The 21,203-nt window shown below is 33.3% G+C and overlaps 1 protein-coding gene and 1 long non-coding RNA gene across 7 annotated transcripts in view; one reads left to right on the top strand and one right to left on the bottom strand.

The window, feature by feature from the left end:
* Window positions 1-21,203, top strand: part of LOC111043821 — a 519,687-nt gene that overhangs the window by 158,002 nt on the left and 340,482 nt on the right. The window lies entirely within an intron of this gene.
* On the bottom strand, window positions 12,608-19,757 carry LOC120352438. The gene is made up of 2 exons (XR_005571841.1): window positions 19,595-19,757; window positions 12,608-12,912 (listed from the first exon to the last, which is right to left on the bottom strand). It is a non-coding gene; the product is annotated as an uncharacterized LOC120352438 (long non-coding RNA).

Here is a 21,203-nt window from a genome sequence, read left to right as displayed (position 1 = left end):
ATGAAGTAGATGAGCTGGGCTAAATGGCTACCTATAATTTGGATTTCGGTTTGGCTTCGATCACGAACCAGAATTCACCTTTAGCACTTTTTAATAAAATGATGCATCCTGCACGCGCTGCTTATTGATAAGATAATACCGAAATCAACTGTGTTCTTAGAGAAATCATGACTAATTATTCATTTGGGGTGAATACTTTCAAAAATTGATTTTTTTTTAACTTAAATAGAAAAGTGATGCTGTAGAAATTCTCATTCCACACATCTTTTCAATTCCAAGTGTTTCAAATTCAATTCAAAATTTCAAATTCAAATTATTCACACTCATAAATACATATACAGAAACCAAATAGAGTCTAGCTTGACAAATACAATAATCCATCTGAAATTTAATAATAGATTGTAAGTAATAATATATAATATAATAATATATAATCTTATAATATATACATCATAAAAATAATGTATAGTGTTCTTATAATCTATACATGAACTAGATACTGTATTTCTATTTATTGTATAAAACTCATATAAATTATAGAAGGGTTAATCGAAGTCATACAACATTATCTACATTAACTACTGTTTATAAATGTTCGTAGAGACCTATGCACCACGAACTAACGCATTTCACTTCTCATTGATTTCATTTCAGTTGATTCTATTCTTGTTATATATTCAGGGCCAGACCTCATCAAGCGTTTTTTGAATCGTTTTGAGGCGACAAGCCATTTAGACAATCGGAGAGCTTTCTGCCCTTCCGACTCTACAAACGCCGTCTGAAAACTCTTATTATGGTCTGGCTCTTAGAGATCATAGAAGTATTACAACAATATCTCCCCTATACTAATTGGCATGACGAGAATTTTCATTAATCTTACAATAAATTAAATTAACAACTTATTGAAAAGTTTTTGAACCTTACGTCTTCGTACAGAACTCTATCTATCACCAGTCTGTTTTATGACTGTCATCTTCTCTCATATTTATACTAGTAGTTCTGTGAACAGTAGACCTCCCGCAGTTTTCTCATCCACAAGTATCTGAATGTCACCTATTCTAGTTGATTCAGTACAAATCTCATCGAATTCTATCAACGCATTTGGTCGTAATCGCGTTGCATACAGACAGACAAAAGCAAATCGAGTTGAAACATAGACCTCACTACGTTCGGACAATCAGTGTTCTCAACAAAGTATTGGCTGCAATTTTCTTCCTCTATTCTATTTTCTTTGTTTTGCTATTGTCTCCTTATTTACTTGTGTACTATAAATCAAACACATTTCTCCTTCTAAATAATATTTTCCTTATACTCTATACTTGTCGATTACTTCTGTTTCAGTTTTCATAGCACGAATTTAAGATTTCTAAAGGTTGCACACTGGTTAGCCTCGTCTGAGCAGACAGCTAGTCGAGTGTGAAACAAGGTCTGCCGAAATGAGCCCTAATTGACTCATTAGATCGGTTCATTGACTTCTAATAAGCGCATTGCTCGTTATGAATGAGTACGCACTTTTAATGAGTGCACAGCACACCTCGATTCACGACTGTCATGTGCTAATGTTGGTTGCTTGCTTACTTCAAGTGTGATAGAATGATTACATTGTTTGGATGGGGAAACTAAAATGAGAGAGAAGGTTAGAGATAAAATTTAGAAGGCAGTGAACCAAAGAGGAAGACAAGGAAGGAGACAAGATTGTTGACCGAGCGAAGTGAGGTCTAAGAATTAAGTCGACGGTTTGGCATTTCTCTTAATGTTTAAATGTTTATATGTTGCACATTTACGGCGAAACGCGGTAATAGATTTTCATGAAATTTGACCGGTATGTTCCTTTTTTAATTGCGCGTCGACGTATATATACAAGATTTTTGGAAATTTTGCATTTCAAGTATAATATAAAAGGAAAAAGGAGCCTCCTTCATACACCAATATTAGAGTAAAAATCAGACTATAGAATTATTCATCATAAATCAGCTGACAAGTGATTACATAGATGTGTGGAGAAGCCAGTCTATTGCTGTATTTCCATAAGGTCTACAGTTTCAATCAGGTAATTGTGGATGAGAATACTGCGTCTACTGTTCACAGTAGGTCTACTGTAGGTCTGTTCACAGAGGTCTACTGTTCACAGAACTACTAGTTATTGTGATAATGAGTTGAGGACAAATACATGCATGAAAGAGAGAACCATTTTGATTGGTATGATTAGAAAGATAACAAGCGAAAAAGGATGGGGGAGCAGGTTTTCAAGAGAATGGAAAGATTGAAGTTTCTGAATTTACTTATTCAAAATAATAAAATTACAATTCATGGAGAAATAATCTCATTCGAAATTTACTGATATATTTTGTTCATTGAAAAACTATTACAAATATGAGATGATTGAATGGACTTCAAGAGAAAACTGCTTCAATATCTAATTTAAATCTGCTTATAGTTAGTTGAGAGGCTATAGGTACTAATTAAATTTTTCACCGATGGTGTACACTATTTTTCACCATAATTATAAGCTAGTTGGTTGATTTCTAACCTAATTTGATACTTTGCTAGACTGGTCGTAGATTAAATAGTGTATACAACAGTTTCATATGCTCTTTAAAGACGCTTATTATAAAAATGTTGTATAAACTACTAATATCGGGGACCGAGCTTCGCTCTGGAGTAAAAAAGCATAAAAAAATTATTACGAAAGAAGAAATTATAATAACATTCATACAGAAATGTTCCATCTAATAACAGTAAATTGAGATTTATTCCCAGAGGAATGCAAAAATTCCCCTCACAAAGTCCCAGTTCCACAAAAGCCGGTTAAATTTTAATCCTGATTAACTTCACGTGAACCAAATCAGAGAAGACCATTTCAAAAAGATGGATCTACTGGAATTAATCAGGATTGAAAATAACCCGACTTTTTGCAACCGGCACTAAGTACCTGATTAAATGATTACAAAAGTTCAACAGCTGAGTCATAATTTTGACACAGTCCCACACACATGAACTCGCTCACTCACTTCCATCATCAACAGACAACGAAATAATTATTATCAGATGTTTTTCCAAGGATGAATAATAATTATCCTTTCAATGTCTTTCAGCGAGTTTTCTTTGGGATGAGACCTAGTGCAATCGAATCTTTATATTATAAACCTACTATGTTCTGAATTTCGTGAGAATCGTTAGAGCCGTTTTCGAGATCCGGTGAAATGCAAACATATAAACATCTAAACATCCAAACATCTAAACATATAAACAGAAGTTGCTCGTTTAATAGTATAGGATTAAAACATTACACAGAGTAGGCCTATTATAAATCGACTTGCGACTTGATATGGGCAACGATTTGGGGACGATAATTGTAGGAAAAATATGCATGTGTGAAGTAGTAAAGACAAGACAAATTTCGGTTAGGTGTCATCAGGTTGTAGCAGCAAGCAGCTATCGACCGTGCACGTACCTAGTTTCAATGTGGTTAATATTTCACTTCACCCACTCCACTCGTACACTCTATGTTCGCTCAGAGCCCGGGTTGATCCAACATCCAAGGATGGTATACGCTCTATACAGCTATATACTATCTTTGGGGTTGATCAGCATTTTACGGGTGTTTGCGGAGCCAAGATTGAGTTTGCAAATTGATGTCGTAGTGATCCAATAATAAGGTGATGTAAACACTCGATCAACCAGTGATTACTGGCTTCGCACGTAATTCACTTTTCTATCGAAGGCATGTTTCGTGAGTGGAAAGACTGGTGTGTTGTTGATCAAGATTGAGCATCTATAATGAAAAATCATGGTTGTAGTTCGTATGTCTTGTAACATGTACTGAACGTAACATAGCTGTAAATATTGAAAAAGTGTTGAAATGTTTCAGGATCTCCGAATTTATGCCGGTGTGTTTGGTAATCAAGATCAAGCATCTATAATGAACAATCATAATGTGGTTCATATGTTTTGTGTGTAACATGTATTGAACGTCATACAGCTACGAGATTGGAAATAGTTGAAATGTTACTGTTTCTCCAAATTTTTTTCTATTCTTCAAGACCAAGAATCTATGTAATATGTATGGAATTGAACACATAATTGGACATCAGTATAGTGTCAGAACGTTCCTAAGAACGTTCTTGATATATTGGGACTGTTTCATTAATTTCCATTAACTCTAAAATCGTGTGCATTACTCAAGTACGTATTTGCATCAATCTTGTATTGGTCAAGTTGTGGAAATATAAGAATGTGTAGTTGAATCAATTTGTAGTTGAATCAATCAATCATTATTTATTGAAAATAATGAATTTGATTGACTCATTCTAATTCTGAGAATAAGCCTACTATTCTGAATGTTCGTTGTAGGCAAAGGGGCTAAGCCCAAATTCATGATTTGAAATAGCAATTTCCACACAGTCAGGGATTAACTAGGTTTTCATCTTAATTGAACTTACTCTCTACATTTCTGAAAATTCAAATTGGATCTTTGAAAATTGATAGACATTATCCGTTTAGTATGCTTGATAGAATCAAACAGGAAACAACAAAATTTTGTAATCATAATTATTATTGTTGGAAAGAAATCTAATGAAAGCATTTCAAACCATATTCTTATTTCAATCGCATAGATTATGTCCTAAGAACCTGTCCAATAGATTAGTAAAAAAAAATTTTTTTGAAAAAAAAAATTGAATGCACAACTCTAATAACTTGCCAATTGAGCATCAATAATATACAAAATTTAAACTCCTGAATACGTAAAAAGGTGCATCCTGTTGCAAATCTTCACTATTCACTATCAGGATATAGGATAGTAGTGAAAGATGATGTTTATCGTATAGCCATTATCTAGTAAGTAGCCATCTAGACAAGAATTGAACATTCAATGGTAAGAGACTGAGAAAGGTAGAAAGACTATGAAGAATTACATAGAGCGGCATTACTTTATCGTAATTACAGACAAAACTGGTTATTTTCCTTCGGTTGCAGTCCTCTCTTTGGTTCCTACATTTCCTTTCTTTATCACTCCTTCCTTGTCAATCTTGGATATCTTTCTCACTTTCCACTCTTGAGGGAAACTGTCAATTCATTGTTTGCCGCATTTGTGGCCATTCATAACCTCCGTTTTATCCATCGAATGATTCACTGCTCTTGACTCAAGCCTATCGTTTGTCTCAATACTCAATAGGCTACAGTAGTACGATTACCTTCGTTTAGTACTGTGCAGTAGGCCACTGTGTTACATTCCAGAAGTGGAGAATGTGTGTCCATTGACGGATGAATAGTGTGGGAAAACCACATCCACATTACTACTACAACCATAGACCAAATAAGCAGTTTAAGGCTAATCTGTAATCTCACAAGGCCTGAATCTGTGCTAGAATATATAAACTGACTTAGTGAATCCTCTCCCATAATTTTTTGAATCATTGGTGAGAGACCGTTTATTTTCACTTATCTTATAGGGCTCGCTCATCCAATTGAAAATCCTATTTCGCTCCTATATTAGAGAATAACACTGTCAGATTAATTTTAAATTTGTTACTCTAGTGAGGTCCACATTATAATGACAGTATTTGAAGAACTTTGGTTTTGCTATCCTTGTCTTTCATTCGACAAAGCCGGTGGTACTATTCTTTTCTAGGTCCACAACGATGGCAATTATGTTTTTGACAGTGTAGAAATATAATTAATTAATGCAGAGAATCGGCATTCCTATTATTCTATCTTTATCTACTGCCATTATAACGTGGACCTCACTATAGTACCATAGACAAAATAAACAGTCTAAGGCTAATCTGAAACCTAATAAGGCCTGAATCTATGCTAGAATATATAAACTGACATAGATGAATCCTCTCCCATAATTGTTTGAATCATTGGTGACAAACCGTTGATTTTCAGTTTTCACTTATAGGGCTCGTTCATTCAATTAAAATTCCTATTTCGTTCTTATATTAGAGTATAACACTGTCTCATTCATTTTAAATTGGTTACTAGTTTTGAACTTCGAATTTCTATATCACAGTATTCTTCCTATAGTAAGGTGTACGTTATAATGGCAGTGGAGAAAGATAGGAGAATTGCCGAATCTCTGCCCTGCCACTGCCTTCTATAGAAGATAGTTCATGTAATATTAAAATGTAATGTTGAATTTCATTCAATAATATTAACTGTTCATTCTTGTTTTAAATATGCAATTCAAAATCAAATCAAAATTTTTTATTCACAATAAAAACAGTTGAGAATAAGGCAGTGACAATAAAAGGAAATGTAAAATACATGCATATCAAAAACAAACAAACAAGATTATTATATACAAAATCTTAAAATATGAGATATTTTAATATTATAATGCAACTTATTACTTATTGAGAAAAATACAATCCAGCACGTAAGATGCAACTTACGGACCGCTGGAGGGAGTCTAACACACTATTTTACTAAAGCAATAGAATGGACTGAAAAAAAAAGAAAAAAGAGAGATAAAAAAAGGATATTAATAGTATTTAATTATTAAAGAGATGATGCTAATTGGAGAAAGCAAAGAAAATCATTAAAAATAGAGATTCAAATTGTGTGAAAAGATTAATTTATTGATTTATGTTGCAAAAAAAAAACGGTAAGAAGAGCAGGGAAAATACAAAAAAAAAATAAAGAGGAGAAAAAATAAAAAGAAAAGCAAGATAACAGAATGCAAAGTTAACAGAATGGAAAGAAAAATAGACGGATTAAACAATAATTATGAACAAAAACTCTAGAGCTTCGGGAGTGAGTGACAAAAGCCAAATTTTAATTAATCTCTTAATCTTATTTCCACAATTACATGCAGCAATGGCATTCTTGACCTGAAGCGGCAAAGCATTATAAAATCTAGGTGCCAGGAAAATGAACGTTTTACGAAAAAGAGTGCAATTGGGTTTAGGACATCTGACTTGGGAAGCCGCAGTCTGCCTGGTCTGTCGAAGTGCGGTAACAGGCTGACAGTAATCAATTGTCACACCTCTATTTCCACTTATATTGAAGAACAATGACAAAACCTTGAATACATATAGGAACCTAACAGGCAAAATTCTAAGATGACAGAACAGTGGAAATGTATGATCATCAAACCTACTGCCCGTTATCAATCTTATAAAAGCTTTTTGAAGTTTAATAATTGGATCCTGGTTAGCGTAATAGGAGCTTCCCCAACATGTGATTCCATATTCAATTTTGGAATGTACAAATGAAAAATAAAGTTCCTTCATTACATTAAAATCGCACAAATATTTAATGCGATGGAAAATCATCAAATAGAACCTTAAAGACTTCTTTAGAGTTTCAATTTGTTGCCTCCAATTCAGATTTTCATCCAGTGAAAGACCCAAATATTTGATAGTCTTTGCTGGACTGATACTGGGACAGTCACAGCTAGAATAGGAACAAACCGGAGAGTGAAAGCGCAGTGGAGCAGGCAAGTCAGCACTTCCAGAGAGACTGAACATCATATAATTAGTTTTGGCTACATTAATTTTAAGTTTGTTACATGTAAACCATAGAGATATTTTGTTCAAGTCAGACTGCATTTTCTGATGTAAATCTTGAAGGTTATTACTTTTATATGAAAGAGCAGTGTCGTCCGCAAAAGCAGTTATCCGTCCATTCAATTCACCATTATACAAATCATTTACAAAAATTAAGAAGAGAATAGGACCAAGAACCGAACCTTGCGGCACACCACAAGTTATGGGTAATACTTCACTTGCAACGTTTCTGATCCTTACATACTGTTTCCTACCCTGTAGGAAGGACTTAAACCAATCTAGTGGAATTCCCCTTACACCAGCACTCTCCAGCTTGCGGAACAGCAGACTATGATTAACTGTATCGAATGCTTTACTAATATCCAGGAAGATTCCCGCTGTTTTGCCACTACAGCCACTGTTTAATCCTGAATAGACATATTCCAAAAGATGCTGTAAGGCAATTTCTGTACAAAGATTTTCCCTGAAACCGAACTGGCAGGCCGAAAAAAAGTTGCAGCTATTGAGGAATGAAAGTAATCTAGTTTTTATAATTTTTTCAAATAGTTTTGACATGACTGGTAATAATGAGATGGGTCTGTAGTTTTCTTTACTGAGTTTATTTCCTTTTTTGAAGATGGGAACAACAGTAGCCGACTTCAGTATTTCAGGAAAACAACCAGATACCAACGACAAGTTAAACAAATATAAAAGAACTGAAGAAATAGAAGAAAAGTTATCTTTAAGGATTCTAGCAGTCACAACATCGTCACCCGAACTTTTGCGAGTAGAAAGAGAGTCAACAAATGTTTTGAGTTCAACAAGTGTAACAGGGCTGAAAAAAATAGATTTATGGCTAGTTTTAATTCTGAAGGACTCTGAAGATTGTGCCTGAATATGGGTGGGTAAAGCAGGAAAAGAATCAGAAAGATTCTTAGGCATTTCAATAAAGTATTTATTCATTACGTCAGAAACTAGGCGGTTGTCATCAATTAAAATACCATTCTCCTGCAACACAATATCCGTATCTTTATTATTGTCTTTTACTGGCAAAAGTGTTTTTATTGTTTTCCATTTTTCTCGGGGGTTATGTTTTTGAATGAATAACTGTGAAGAGTAAAATAGAAGTTTGGCCTCTTTCACCCATACTTTTATTTTATCTTTCATATTTACGAATCTTCTTTTGAGGATCAAATTGTTTGGATCATTTTTATGCATCTTATGCAATTTGTCTCTTACATAAATGGCATTGGGCAAACCAGGAGTCATCCAGGGCTTTAACATTTTCATGTTCTGTTTGTATTTAATATTTTTTTGTGATTCTACAATACAGTTATTTAAGATTTGATAAAAAATATCAAATGCTTTGTTAGTTTCGGGTTCTTCAAAGACAGGTTCCCAATTTTCATATTTTAATAAGGTACTCAAACGCTTGTGGTCCAATTTTTTAAATTCAGACTGCTGAATCCTTCTCTTTTCAATAACTATAGGCAAAATACAAGCCACCGCCCGGTGATCCGTGATTAGGGTTTCAATGACAGCAACTTTGTCAATGACAAAAAGATTTGAACGATATGATAAGTGGTCAATACAGGTTGAAGATGACCCCACTACCCTCGTCCCTATATCTATTAACTGCTGCATACCATTTCCATTGAGACAATTTAGATACGAATCACTATAAACATCCGAAACACTAACATTTAGGTTAACATCCCCTAGACAATATAAATCTGAGCTCCTGGTGGTAGCCAAGAATCTATCAAAACTGGCAATAAATGTATGCCGATCACCTAGGTGAAATCTGTACAAACCTAACACATTAAATAAATAATTCTTGTATTTACAAAAAAGTAACAGTGAGTCACAGTCAGCAATGCAACAATCCTTTTTAGTGGCAGTAATAGAAGAATGAACAAAGATCACAACACCGCCCGCCCTCGTCAATTTTACTACGCCCTCGTCAAAACATTACTACTACAACCATAGACCAAATAAGCAGTTTAAGGCTAATCTGTTATCTCACAAGACCTGAATCTGTGCTAGAATATATAAACTGACTTAGTGAATCCTCTCCCATAATTTTTTGAATCATTGGTGAGAGACCGTTTATTTTCACTTATCTTATAGAGCTTGTTCATTGAATTGAAATTCCTATTTTGCTCCTATATTAGAGAATAACACTGTCACATTAATTTTAAATTTGTTACTATAGTGAGGTCCACGTTATAATGACAGTATTTGATCAATTTTGGTTTTGCTATCCTTGTCTTTCATTCGACAAAGCCGGTGGTACTATTCTTTTCTAGGTCCACAACGATGGCAATTATGTTTTTGACAGTGTAGAAATATAATTAATTAATGCAGAGAATCGGCATTCCTATTATTCTATCTTTATATACTGCCATTATAACGTGGACCTCACTATAGTACCATAGACCAAATAAACAGTCTAAGGCTAATCTGAAACCTAATGAGGCCTGAATCTATGCTAGAATATATAAACTGACATAGATGAATCCTCTCCCATAATTGTTTGAATCATTGGTGACAACCCGTTGATTTTCAGTTTTCACTTATAGGGCTCGTTCATTCAATTAAAATTCCTATTTCGTTCTTATATTAGAGTATAACACTGTCTCATTCATTTTAAACTGGTTACTAGTTTTGAACTTCGAATTTCTATATCACAGTATTCTTCCTATAGTAAGGTGTACGTTATAATGGCAGTGGAGAAAGATAGGAGAATTGCCGAATCTCTGCCCTGCCACTGCCTTCTATAGAAGATAGTTCATGTAATATTAAATTGTAGTAATATTAAAATGTAATATTGAATTTCATTCAATAATATTAACTGTTCATTCTTGTTTTAAATATGCAATTCAAAATCAAATCAAAATTTTTTATTCACAATACAAACAGTTGAGAATAAGGCAGTGACAATAAAAGGAAAATATTCATATTTAATAAATATAAATGCCTTATATTTGTCAAGAAACTATATTTTTCAATGATTGAATAATAAATTTTCATTGGAGATTTCGTATTTTTTTATTTATCACTTGAAATGTGCGGAGCTAGAAAAGGATAGCCCTATCTGCTTTGTCAAATGATAGACAAGGATAGCAACGTATAAATGTTGCTATTATAACGTGGACCTTACTAGGAGTATAACTCCTACATTAGAGTAAAACACGGTCTCATTAATGTTTAATATGTTACTAGATGAATCGAACTGGAACTTTCGAACAGGAAAACACATCGCTCAATCACCACCCGCAATTCGAAAAAGTTGTCATTGATATCTCATACTTGAAAATTGATATTACACTTTTGATCTATCCGGAACCGCTTCAATTGATTTAATATCAGATTGAAAAATGTTTTCATTGATCTCTCATACTTGTTCATTGATATTACACTACTGATCTGTTCAGAACAGCTTCAAATAAATTCAATTTGAAATTATACTGTACTGGAACTTTGCATGAGATGCAAATCTGTCGACTCGATGAGGGTGGTCTCACACCCAATGAAGAAGTCCAGGGTTCAAACTCAGGTCACATCACGAATACCTATTACCATAGACTAAATAAATAAAGTCTTGGATATGTGCTATTACGTAAACGTGGTGCCATCTGTTGGCAATGTATTGTCGTATCACTCTCCCCTGGTCCATGTCCACCGACAGTCGCCATTGTTCAGCTTCCTCTAATACTTGTTCTGCATTCGTTTGAATCCGATTAAACGTTGCAAGACGTCGCGGATGAAAAATTAAGTAAGGCATTGGATCATTCGTTTTATTCATTGTTGGATTTGCTGAGGAAATGGTTGTGAATTTCATAATTGAACGAGCCCTATCGAGTTCCCGCTTTTGACTCAAGTCCAAAGTCGTTGTTTATTGTATTGTTTGTATGTTCTACAATAACTTTCGAACGCTGTAATCAATCGGCTTCAAATTTTGAACACATATTATTCGAACCTTTTTAACAGATTAAGCTCGATGAATCAAATTTAGTGAGCTACCAATACGAGATAAAAATTTCAAATTATACTTTTCAAGTTATAAGAAATACTAACAACCAAGGAAATAGAATCTGTTCAGATATATCAGGAATTCCAAAACAAAATCATCTGATTGTTATCCCACAATGTTTTCAATGCAACAGAAGTGGCGATTGGTTAATGAATGCTCAGCTCTGTCAGGACAGTCTGAATTGGTCTCTGAGATTGGATTTTTATCCATTTATTGTATGCGCTTAGCGAGCTCTTACTGATTCGTCCTTAGACCCTGATTCGTCCGTTAGTGTGTGTGTATGTTCGACGAATACTTTTGTTCGGTGTCATCAATAAACTTAAAATTCTAAACAAATATTTTTTAAACTATTAGACAGACCGAGTTCGTCGGCCGACGAAATTTACTCACCCCATCCTTTATCAGGATAAAACAGGATAACTTTGAAGTTCATTAAAAAATTGTAGCGACTTATCATCACTTCTCATTTGTTGTTTGGGACTTATGTCCTGTAAGGTGATTTCAGCTCTTTGTCTTGAATTTTGATTCTGACTTGTTCACCCAAACGAGAGAAGGAAGTGCCCCACGTGAAATCATGAGTCAGTCTCAGAAATGTTATGAAGTGTACAGATACGATCCAGTAGTTGGTGCCACCTACTGGCAGAATTGAGAACTTCACCATTAGGCGTTTCAATTGTACCAAAAATTTATTAATTACTTAATTTTATTTTATTTATTTTATTTTCTCCTTATTTGGACATAACTTTGAATATCCATTTATTAAAATTTCTAGTTAATAATTTTGATTTGTTGGATTGGTACAACTGGACGAAGCCTTGTCGGTTGGCCAGCCAGCGATTTCCTCTTCTTCTTGTTCTAAAAGGCCTAGCTGTGGCATATCAAAATGTAGCATGTAATTTGAATTATGAAATATCTAAATTTTACTACAAAATTTTCTTTTAAATTATGCTAAAGTAGCATAAATGTAAATCTACAATGCCTGATTGAATCTTATATTTTCAACATTAAAATTAATTTCATTTCCGAAGTTACAAAATAACAAGTTTACAAGTTTTGATTATTAAATCTATGTTAGTAACCCGGTAGGCCTACAACTGAAGCTTCAGTGTAATGTGGAATCGTAGATAAGCGACGATTATCGAAGTTTGAAACTCATAAAATTCGATGGACTTGGTTGAATTAGAAGCCGAATTGTAAAACAAGTGTTCTGCTTACCCCACTTCGAATTGTAAATGGAAATTTAACTTTCATACTGTACTTGAATTCCAAAATTTGGTTGAATTTGCTTGAGTTTATGGAAAATGTTTAGTCTCCTTCATCCTGTATTTATCCTGGTATTATATTTGTCCGGTCATTCAAAATTAATGGTAAAATAAAAAAAACCTGTTTGGAACAAAAGAAATAGAATAAAATCTAATAGATACAAGCATCATGTTGATGTTAACCAGAGTGGTTAACATGCAATGTTGGACAGGTTAATTATCAAGATACATTCTGTAGAAACATGATACCGTAAGAACAGCGGTAATAAAATATTATTATGACAAATCTCAAATAATTTAATAATAATAAATCTCAGAGGAATACGGCAAAATTAGTAAGCAAAATAGTTCAGATGAATAAAATAACAAAAGGAAATTATAAAATATCAGAAGGCTTAAATCAGTTACACATGGAGGGATAAAGTTGATTCAATTCTAACAGCTTCTTTACGTTATTTGATAAATTTCAAAATAGGATGTAATCAAATTTATATTGAATTTATAGATGATAAAGAATTAATTAATGAAAAAACTAGGCAAATATGAGATTTTCGATAGAATAGCAGAATAACCTACAACATAGAGACAGTTACAAGTATAACTTACCCAACTGGGGTTATTCAAATATAAAATTCAATCAGGCATTGTAGATTTACATTTATGCTACTTTAGCATAATTTAAAAGAAAATTTTGTAGTAAAATTTAGATATTTCATAATTCAAATACATGCTACATTTTGAGATGCCACAGCTAGGCCTTTTAGAACAAGAAGAAGAGGAAATCGCTGGCTGGCCAACCGACAAGGCTTCGTCCAGTTGTACCAATCCAACAAATCAAAATTATTAACTAGAAATTTTAATAAATGGATATTCAAAGTTATGTCCAAATAAGGAGAAAATAAAATAAATAAAATAAAATTAAGTAATTAATAAATTTTTGGTACAAACCTCCACAACTGGGGGTATTTAATTTAGGAACCAATTGTACCAGAAATTTATTCAAGATAGAAGTTAAATAAATAGAAAAGGAGAGTATTGGTCGGCCGCCCAAAGAAAATGGAAAGTAGAGGGAAGAGAAAGAGAAAGAAGAGAGATCATTGTCAATTGATCAGGTCGACAAGGCTCAAAGAAGAAAATAAAATCTACAAGCATTGGACAAAACTTCAAAAATCCAAATTACCAAAGAGAAAAGCAAGAGTTAGCATGAGTTACCGAGAGAAAACTGAGCAATGAGTTTAGTGAGCAAATAACACATTATCAAAATAACATATACAACTAAATTGATACACTGTAACTTACTTAGTTACGAAGCAATAATAATTACAATTCTTAAATATACAGTACATTCTTCATCATACCATGTTACAAGAAATCAAGTGACACAATAATTGTGCAGAATCACAAGTTTCCAAAGAACACAACAAAATTTTACACAAATAGAATAGTTACAAGAGTAACTACCACAAACATATGGGTGCGTCCACCACATATGTGTATTACAATAAAATCTCATTATGAGAAAAGTCTACTTAAGGATTATTTCCCATTTTAAGTTGACTCACATGTGCTCGTCGCACAAATGTTGTCCATCGGTTGAAAATAATTTCACACTGACTGGACTAATCCATTCTTTTATCAAATAAGGTCCAGAATACCTGGGAAGTAATTTGGCAGTAATCTGATTACATGCTTTACTAACAGGATTTGATTTTAGGAAAACAATATCACCTATCTTATATGGAATTGGATTTCTATACATATCATACCTCTTTTTACTGGAATTATGAGACTTCAATAAGTTATGATAAGCATCTTTCCATATTTTGTTAGTATCTTTAACAAACTTCGTTGGTAGTATATCATCAATTTTCCAAATATTGTTTATAGGATTATTAACCTTATGACGAAACATCAGTTCATGAGGAGAAAACTTGCTACTCTCATGGAAAGCACTATTGAATGCTAAGGGAAGCCACTGTAGAGTTAAATCCCATTTATTCTGTTTGTCATGATTAAAGCTAATAAGACAAGATTTTAAATTACGATGTATTCTTTCTACTTGGTTAGGTTTAGGATTATATTCTGTTTGAGTTATATGCAAAATTCCCTTTTGGAAACAAAAGTTTTTAAAGAAATTTGATTTAAATTGAGGACCGTTATCAGAAACTACATATTTAGGGACACCAAAGTTTACAAATATTTTCTGAAGCTCCTTACATAAAGACTCAGAGGTTGCTTTTCGTAATGGAAGTAGCCATGAATACTTAGTGAAAGCATCCATACAGGAGAATATCATGGTGTTACCACTTGTTGTCCTTGGTAATGGCCCTACAAAGTCCAAGAACATTTTTTCCATTGGTTGTGAAGCAATAGATGAACAAAGATAACCATAATTAGTTTTTTGTGCTGGCTTACTCAATGAACATAACTTGCAGGACTTGATGAAAGCAACTAGATCTTTAGAAATACCCTTCCAAATAAATTTTTGTTTTATTTTGTTTAGTGTTTTCAGAAAACCAGAGTGACCGCCATAAGTAGTTTCATGATAATATTTGAAAATCATGGGCTTCAAAATACTAGGAAGAACAATCTTGGGTTCCTGATTATTTCTGCTATTATAAAGAAGTACCCCTTTAGAAATAGAATATGGAAAAATATCTTCTCCAGATTCCTTCTTATTCATTATCTCTATTATGAACGGATCCTTTTTTTGATAATCAGAAATCTCAGTAAAACATAGTGGAAAGTCAGATAGAGCAACGTTACACAAAGCAGGAGAATCAAGACTTTCAAATTCATTAGGAGAAACATTATCAGTAGATTCCTTATCAGGATTTTCATCAAACATCCTACTTAGATAATCAGCAATCACATTATCAGTACCCTTGATATGTTTGACATCGAACTGGAAAGAACTTATTCTAAGAATCCACCGGCCTATCCTTCCTAATGGCTTGGGATTCTTAAGTACCCATTGCAGAGCACTATTGTCAGTATGTAAAGTAAATTTCGTATGCTCTAAGAAATATCTGAACTTTTCAATACCAAATAACACAGCAAGTGCCTCTTTTTCATACGCCGAATATTTCCTTTCTAAAGTGGATAATGTTCTGGATGCAAATGCTATTGGGGCAAGAGTACCGTCATAATCCTGACTCAAGACACAGCCAATACCTACACTAGATGCATCTGTTTCCAGAACAAATCTACGATTAAAATCGGCAATTTTTAAAACAGGAGGCTGGGTAATTATCATTTTCAATTTGTCAAATGCTTGCTGGCATTCAGTACTCCAAATGAATTTTACATCTTTCTTTCGAAGTGCATTTAATGGGGCTGCAATGGTTGCCAGGTCGGGAATGAATTTATGGTAAAAATTTAACAAACCAATGAATCTCTGAATGTCTTTCACCCTTTTCGGTACAGGACTGTTTACAATGGCCTTAGTTCTATCAGGGTCGATGCTAATAGAGTTGTGAGAGACAATGTGTCCAAGAAAAGATATTTTTGGAACACAAAATGAGACTTTGGTAGGATTAACAGTTAGACCTGCACTACGAAGACGGTTGAATACCTCTCTCAGTACTTCTAAGTGGGATTCAAGAGTTTCAGTGTATACAATTAAATCATCAAGATAGAAATAAACGTTTTTAAATCTAAGGTCACCAAATATTTTCTCCATTAGGCTGGAAAGTACTTGAGCTCCAGAAGAAATTCCATTTGGAATTCTTTTATATTGGTAAAGTGCAAAAGGAGTAATGAAAGCAGTTAACTTTTTAGAACGTTCGGTAAGAGCAATCTGTCCATAAGCATTATTCAAATCAAGAGTAGAGAAGTACTTGGCTTTCGAAAAATGATGAAAGGATGTATTTAGATTTCCAATTGGTGCAGAAATTAATTCAATATTTTGATTTAGACGCCTATAATCTACTACCAGTCTGAAATCTTTCTCTTCAGTGGGATTTTCAGTTTTTGGTACAAGAAAACAAGGGCTGCTATACTGAGAGTCAGAGTTTTCAATAACTCCATCATCCAATAATTTCTGAATTTTACTTCTCATAACCTGAGTTTTGAAAGGAGTAAGAGGGAAAGGTTGACATCTAACAATTTTATTTGAAGTCAGTTTGATATCATACTGTACTAAATCAGTACTCCCTACTCTACTGGTCAATACATCAGGAAAGTCAGCAATGATTTTGTTCACCCTTTTCAATTCAAAATCAGAAAGATGAGAAACATCTCCAGGAATAATTTTTTGAATAACATTACTAACTGAGAAATTTCTTTTATTAGCATTGTTGTTTGCATCACGAATTAAAGGAAATGTAGTACTAGGGTTGAAGCAAAAGAAGTATCGATTATTAGGTAAATCAATAATCATATCTGACATTTTTATAAAATTAGCACCAAGTATTATCTTGACTGGCAAATCACTACTCAAAAGGAATTCAAACTTCCAAGTCATATGTTGCAATCTGATTTTCATAATACAAGCCTTTTTTATAGTCATATCAGAAGAATTAGCAGCAGAACAAATCAGGTTTTTATTGAATACATTGAAATCCACCTCATTACTTTTAGTCAACTCATGAAATAAGTTGTATGAAAGAAAGGAGTAAGAGGAACCAGTATCAATCAAAGCAGACTGAGTTATTTTGCTATTTCCAAAGCTAACAGGAATAAAAGGCAGATTATTATTAGAATTGATAACGCCACAAAGTCCTTTTTTAATCTTTCCTAATTGGTTTTTGTGAGTATAATTCTTTTTTATTTTTAGACTTGCATTAGAAATCAGGTGTTGTCTTTTGGAAAACCGCGCCGCTCGTTTTTTGAATAACAATTACGAGAGATGTGACCTTTCTGATTGCATGTGTAGCATACACTATCATTCCTACGGTTGAAATTATTTTTATTGGGATTTTTATTATTAGAATTGCCAAAAGCATGATTTTGAACAGAAGTATTATTGTACAAATGCATTCTTTCATTATCAATGAAGGCAATATTTTGAGAATGAACTGCAAGCATATTTAGGTCATTGAATGATTCAGGTTTTTTCATGAATACTAACCTACTTCTCTCTTGAGGATTAAGACCAGATATGATTGTACTTACAATTTCAGCTTCACTCTCATCCAATAATAATAATTTCGCTGCTTCTTTGATACTTGTCACGTATGATGATAGGGCTTCACAAGGTCCTTGCAATCTATCAAATTTATCTCTCTTAATTGTTGAGAGAAGACGCTGAGGGATAAAATATTTCAACAAGTCAAGGTGAAATTGTTTGAAGCTAGCATTAGAATTCAAAGAGTACAATATTTTATCACCTAGAGGTCCAGTTGTATAAGGAACAAGAATTTGCAATAGGCTTGTGTCAGACATAACTGATAAATCATGAATTTTTATAGCAGCTTCCAAGAATTTCAATAAGCTATCAATATTTAATCCATCACAAGGCTGAAGATTTTTCAAGAAGCTTTCTACAGGATTTCTCAATTTATTGTAGAAACTTGAATCAATTTCCAAAGTTGGTCTAGGGATCAAATTATTAACTTGATAACCATGATTGAGTTTTGATGGACCAATATTTTCAAATTCAGTTGTAGACTCACCACTTGTACCAGGTTCACACAATGTAACAGCACAAGTATCCTTTGAACTAGTTCCTAAATTTTTATTAATTACAACTTTAGATTGACTAGGAAAAGGTTCCAGTAAAGCAGCTGGATTCGGTGATGGTGGTCTAGATGGAGCAATCAAGCTTTGTAGTTCAATAATTCTATTATAACAATCAATAAAATGTTTTGCAAAATTCGAAAGCTCATCCAAATTTTCAGTTAAGACAAGAGTTTCTTCACTCTCAGTTTGTAAAAATACAATAATTTGTTTCATCCTATTTAAATAATGCATAAATATTGACTCAATTTTTACTACATTAGCTCTGATTACAGTTCTGTAATATCCAGTTTGCACACCATTTTGTACAGTGTCAATAAGTTCCATTACTTTTGGAAGTTTTTCTCTAAGACAATTGACTGACTCATTATAACTTGACAAATTATGAATAATTTGATTGGTACTATTACCTGCTAATGAACGATAGCTAGATCTAAGATTACTCACATTGCATGACTCAAGACTTGACAAGTCTTCTCCCAAGGTCATGAGTTCAAAAACAAGGTTAGGTTTCACAAGATAATCAGGAATAATTCTCTGAGTTAAAAATTTACTCAGATCAATTTCATCAGAAATAGTCTGATTTAGTTTTTCCATGATTACAAAATCGATGGTTATAGCAAGTGAAACAATTCAATACGGTACAAAATACAAATCATGAAAATAATTGCTCAGTACTAAGCTCTCTCTCAGTAACCATACTAAATAAATTATACTTCAATTTCAACCAAGATTTCCATATAAATTAAACCACGCTCTGCTACCAATTGTAACCAACCCTATTTGAGTAATCTCAAATAAGACTGCCTAACAAGTAGGAAGCAATGCTGGTCATGAGGGCCAGTGAATATTTTGGCAATCCTGGTTGAAATAAAATTTAAGCCAAGTCCGATTGAATCTTATATTTTCAACATTAAAATCAATTTCATTTCTGAAGTTACAAAATAACAAGTTTACAAGTTTTGATTATTAAATCTATGTTAGTAACCCGGTAGGCCTACAACTGAAGCTTCAGTGTAATGTGGAATCGTAGATAAGCGACGATTATCGAAGTTTGAAACTCATAAAATTCGATGGACTTGGTTGAATTAGAAGCCGAATTGTAAAACAAGTGTTCTGCTTACCCCACTTCGAATTGTAAATGGAAATTTAACTTTCATACTGTACTTGAATTCCAAAATTTGGTTGAATTTGCTTGAGTTTATGGAAAATGTTTAGTCTCCTTCATCCTGTATTTATCCTGGTATTATATTTGTCCGGTCATTCAAAATTAATGGTAAAATAAAAAAAACCTGTTTGGAAGTAATGAAAATTAATATCTATCTCATTTATTCAACCTTGATTATTTCTTAAGATGAATTCATCAATTATCTAAAAAGGTAGATAATTTTTAAGAGTATTATGATAAATTATATCATAGAAGATAGAATAAACAATCCATAGCCTATGCACTCCTTAGTTTGCAGCATTGATCTCAAGGGGTACAGTTTATAGATTGCTTATTCTATGGTAATATATACTATGACACTATAGTGAATCAAAACTTGATTTTCAGGAACTCAGAATGATTAAGCGGTTTGTACAATTGAGAAATCAAAAGTAGGGATAGAACACAGAAATAGACACAACTGTGTCAAAAAGGAATATTGTTGGCAACCAACAGTCTTCTGTTGTGATGTGATGGTGGTCTTTGTCTTCCTTGTAGAAATAGGCTCAGATTATTTATCAAGTGAAACGATTCCTATCGCTCTTTGTTCCAAAAATGTTTACTCATGTTCTAGTCCCAAATACGTTATAATTCATTTGATCAACAGGATATCAAATGTGAGTTTAATTATGTTTGATTTCTCACCTTTTTTATGAGATAGTGATGGTACTGTGATCCCATCTCTCACTTGACGGTTCCAAAATAAATGTTCAATTCTTCCACCTTCTCTCGGAAACCTTTGACACTCATTCGTATTCCCAGGTCGTTTCCAACAATGTTTACACCCGTTCTCATACTTGAGTATATTTATGTAGTCTAGTTCACATTCATCTCTCCCAGACAGAGAATGTCGGACACATTTGTCTCTCCAGGGAATCTTCTGCTTGAGTCGTATTTTTGTCACCACTTCACTGTTCCTATTAAAAACGTTTAGAAATAACAAAAATCACATCTGCCTTCCCTAGACAAGGCTATTCCTAAGAAACGAGCACTCAAGTTTTACAAGCTGATTACGGCAACAACTTGAAGCATGACGTAGGTACTTGAAAGATACTTAATTTTGCTTTAAAACATACACGAATTTGCTTAGAAGCATAGTTACGGAACACAGATTTCACAGTTTTTATTGGTCTAGTCGTCCAGTCTTCCTTTATCTCAGCTTTGGTCTATATATTTTGTCTCAGTTTTGTTCCAGTACTTTCATGTAAATAAGATTCAAAATAATCTTCCCCTACTAAGTTTTGAGCAAGCGGAGGTAAATTCAATCGTTACTTATCAGATTGAATAACATATTTATACCCATATAAAGATAGAAAAAATTAATCACTTCTTTTTGTTATGATTAATTATTCAATGTAAAATGTTCACTGTTTCCTAATGATGGGCATCTGAGCTCATAACTAGATTTTTCAAGTCTCAACAGGTTCTAAATGATCGATTGTTAAAGGTGCGTACAGACTAATGAACCACGAACACACGCATTTCATTATTCATCAGCTGATGCTATGCTTATTATATCTGTATCT

The sequence above is a fragment of the Nilaparvata lugens genome, chromosome 7 (assembly GCF_014356525.2).
Source record: "Nilaparvata lugens isolate BPH chromosome 7, ASM1435652v1, whole genome shotgun sequence".
NCBI classification, from domain to species: Eukaryota; Metazoa; Arthropoda; class Insecta; order Hemiptera; family Delphacidae; genus Nilaparvata; species Nilaparvata lugens.
This window is presented reverse-complemented; position numbering and strand designations above follow the sequence as displayed.